General features: G+C 40.0%; 1 protein-coding gene across 3 annotated transcripts in view; it reads left to right on the forward strand.

The window, feature by feature from the left end:
- The window catches only part of nell2a (neural EGFL like 2a), a 137,989-nt gene that overhangs the window by 51,722 nt on the left and 81,822 nt on the right, over positions 1-4,445 (forward strand). The window lies entirely within an intron of this gene.

Consider the following 4,445-nt stretch of genomic DNA (forward strand, 5'->3'; position numbering starts at 1 on the left):
CCTAAAACACTCGTACGCACAACTGAAGAACAAATCTGTGCGTACGAACGGTTCTTGCATGAGGCCCAATGTGTCTATTCTGTGATTTCTGAGGTTAAGCTGGTGGACATTCAGGTTGGGGCCGGTTCCACCATGTACTTTTTGCTTAGGGCCCCCATAGTGCTCTAAAACAGCCCTGTACACAGGGATATTTTAGAACAGATGAACTAAACATCTGTTTCGTATTCACACATGCCCTCATGACAGTTTGTGTGGGTTTTGTCAGATGCAAATGCGAACATCACAAGCAGCAGAGACAGATACTAGCTCTTTAAAACATTCCTGGGTCAGAGATGGGCTCAAAATAGCTGATGAGATCATTTCTGTGTGAATTTTTCATAGACACAGCAGTAGGGAAAACTCAGGGGGATACCAGCCCTGCCTTTGTGTGTGTGTGTGTGTGTGTGTGTGTGTGTGTGTGTGTGTATGTGTGTGTGTGTGTGCAGGTGCATGTCTGTGTATGCTCCTGAGTGCTGAGTTCCCCAACAGGAAAAAGAGCCCAGTTTTTCCACTTTCCTTTTATATTTTCACAAAACCGTTAGGCCAAAGCCCGATTTTACTGCATGCATGCGTGTTTTTAGGACAGAATCAGACCAAGGAGTGAGCAGTAAAGAAGTGACAGACTGTGTGATCGTTTCTAAATTGAACCATCAGTATGGTTCATCGTGTTGAGATAATACCATTATTCATCGCAGCTTTGTTGAGGACTGCAGGCAGGAATGTCTCCCATTGTTGTTTGGTTTTGAAATGCCCTACTTTAAAAACATCCCTGTCAGAAGTGCTCATAAATAACGTCTGTTTCAGTCTGTTTTATGCATTCTTGTGGGAAATGTGAACTACAAAATGGTGCTTGGCAAAACAGAAAATTTAAAGAGTCATAGTATGTAATATGATTTACTTTGATGGACAGCATATCATAAGTGAGTGTCATTAGTTTATTGTATATTTACAACCACCATATTGAATGCATTACAACATATAATACCACACAGAGACAACACGTTGATTTAGTTTTCTTTTTTTAACAATGGCTTTTACTTTAATTTAAAAAATGCAGAAGCATTCCTTGTAGGTGAAAGGCTTATTCCAACGTAAAATACACAGAATTTGTCAGGATCTGCTTATTTTAGTGGGGATTTTTGTGTATTTTGTTTGCTTATTCTTTTATTTATGATCATGTTAATTTGTTGTAGTTTTCACATTTTGAAAAGTCTTATGTTTATTTCCTGTTGTTTCTTCTGTCTAATAATTCATTCCTGGTCTTCAGTCACGTTTGCTCCTCCCACTCACACCTGTTCTTCGTATCAGTGGTTGCACCTGTTGCCACTTGCCTCATCAGCCCCAGTCCATTTATTCTCTCAACCCTCACTCATCTAAAGTCAGTCACTGTGGTTCCATACCCTGTCCAGTTCTCCTCTGTGTTTTGGTCTTCCTTGTTACTTTGTTGTTTAGCTGTCATGAATTTTTGTTTTGTACATTTTTCAGTTTTCTGTGGAAATTTATGGAAACTAACGCTGATGGCTAAGATGACTGTCACTCGGTCTGTGTCACACGTCGATGCTAACTAGGGATGGGTACCTTTGACATTTGAATTGATTCGGTACCAATATCCGGTACCTGGAAATCAGTGTCGGTACTTAACGGCACCAATTTTTGGTACTTTGTATGTGTGTGTGTTTTTTTTATAATAAACTTTTGTTTTTCTAACATATTTCTTAATATATAAAATTAACAAATATCAAGACAACATCCAACTCTATGTATTGTAACATCAGTTGTGTAACTTATTTCTTTAAAGTGAAAGCTCTTGAAAACAACTAATGTAGTGTTTTGTCTTATTGCACAAATTAAAATCCAGCTCCATATATTTCTGTTGATGTCATTTCCCCCTAGAATAATTGTGTGATTGAGGTCCATGGAAGGCAAATAAGTTTAAATCAAATAAGCAAAAGAGGATGGAATTAAGTAAATAAAAGGTATTGAACTTTGCTACGTTTTGAGTATCCAAAACGAGCCCAACGCTTCAAGCTGGCTGCTTGTGCTCTTTCAGGTCAGATGTGTTCGGACTGTCAGGAAGCTCCTCTGTTGTTTTCCACTGCCGCTCTCTGTTTAATGGCAGATGAAATAAAGAAAGTGGCTGTACTTTATTTACTTTGAGCAAGCAAACGTTGTGCTCACAAGATAATTAATCCATCAGATAATTCAGAGGCGATCTGTTCAGTGAGTTTTACTTCAGGAGCTGCGAGGCTTAAAAGCTTCGTTCAGACCGAGCTCTGTTTACTGTCTGAACCAGTGGCTGCTGATGTCATTATGCTCTTGCGCGATGCTGCATTCAGGACAAGCATGGAAAACTCACCACTCTTATGCCAATATGGTCGCAATGATGCATTTAGGTACCGAAACATGGTAACTGAATCATGATGTTATGTGAATAGGCTCTTGGTAGTACCGACAGAATTTGGTCTGTACTTAAAAAAGTATCGAATTAGTTACCCATCCCTAATGCTAACCACTGAGCTGTCATGCTTCCCATCTATTTGCCAACTTGCAAATACACACTTGAAAGTACCCCCAAAAAATGTATGGGGGTTGTTTTTGGACCAAATGTAACCAAATACAGCCAGGGTGCCACACCCTTTCTGCCTGGCTCTCAACTCCATTTCTTGTTGGACCTGTGGCTTCTGGTACTGTTCATGCTGGGCCTTTGGCTTGTGTACCTGCTGGGCCTTTGGCTTCTGTACCTGCTGGGCCTTTGGGTCCTGTTCCTGCTTTCGCCCCCTGCTCCCCTTGGTCAGCTGCTGTTGCACCCTGGTTCCCTCTGTCAGCTTCCACCTCCTCAGTGTCCCTGTTAACTCCTGCATCCTCCTGTAGCTTCCTTGGATATTGGATGGTCTCTAGGTTGGCCTCCTAGTCTCCAGTCCCTTCCAAATTTTGTATGCACTGATTTGAAAATTTCAACTGATATTGATATCCGAAATAATTATTGCTGTTATGGCCGATAATCGATATTTACCGATATTACACAAACACACAAATTATGCACAAACACACTTGGGTCTTTTTTTGATACCGTAAATAAATGACCAGACCTCTGACATGGCTCTCTACTTCAGTTATTCTTGGCTACGCAGCATCAATATGACTTTCATGATCAAACAGATGCCGCTCAACCAACCATCTCCCCTTCCAAAACAGAAACACAAAGCTAAAAAGTGGGAAATCAATATTGGACATTAATATCTGCTCAGTTTTACATATTGGACCGATACCGATATTCTAAACAATGACCAATATCGGGCGATACCAATATTAATGCAGATATATCGTGCATCCCTAATTCTAAGTTTTGCTCAGCTCCCAAGCCAGTTTTGGCTTCTTCTTCTTAGTTCTTGTGTGTGTTCTATCTCTGGTCCTCCATCTTGTTGCCCTCTCCCTTTCGTCCTGGTTTTAGTTTGGGATGTCAGGAGCTGTCAGAGATATCAGAGATATTGAATGAACAGACAAAAGTCTTGTCATTGTTCAGAATATGTGATGCACCTGCTTGCTATACTTCACGTCTCTTTGCTCTCCACTACTGCCATGGATCAAGAGTAGAAAACATATTCACAGAGCTAGAGCCAGCCATGTATGTTTGTTTGGTGCAGAGCACTTTAGATTATGTCTTTCTCTACTATATATTTTTCTAGGATGTTAGCAAAATGCATCTAAATAAAATGTGTGCACTCCTCACGCTGAGAGCAGTGAGGTATGTATTCATTGTCTAGTCCACTGTTCCCATTCAAGCATTACACCCATAATATTCACCTACTGATTTTTAAAAAGTGCATTTCAAATGTCCTGTGAACACTTTGTTCACATATCTAAGAAAATGGTGTCAGGTTTCATTTTGTAAACAGTAAAATTAAATATTTTAACTCAAACTGTAAAGTTTTTATCTTCTAATTATTTCTCTCACTTAAATTATAAAATATTTTTCAATTTTGTCACGGGGTGAACTTTAATGGACAATGCAGGAAATTTAATAAAAGGACAAGCGTGAATGCTATTTTTCATTGATAGCTGCAAACAAAAGGGCGTTTAACAGCGACAACCTTTTCTTAGACATAAAAATAAATAAATATTTCAGGGGAAATTACTGAACAAGGAAAAATTGTAATACCATGTTTCTAATTGTGACTTCTGATGAACAACAATCATAACTGTACATAGAGAGCACCTCCTGTAAGCCATGAATGGAGTGTCTGAGTGCTCAGACTGATCTGACCGCTGCTGCTTTCTTTTAAATGTCACAAGGTGGCAGCAGGTTAATTGGCATCGACTGAAGAGCACAGCCTGCTTCAAACCTCAATCACTGCCAGGAGGAGCCCCAAACCCCCCTGGGCTCCCCACCTGCCAGGGTCCTGGAC

This window comes from Austrofundulus limnaeus, unplaced genomic scaffold, assembly GCF_001266775.1.
Source record: "Austrofundulus limnaeus strain Quisiro unplaced genomic scaffold, Austrofundulus_limnaeus-1.0 Scaffold267, whole genome shotgun sequence".
Classification (NCBI taxonomy): Eukaryota; Metazoa; Chordata; class Actinopteri; order Cyprinodontiformes; family Rivulidae; genus Austrofundulus; species Austrofundulus limnaeus.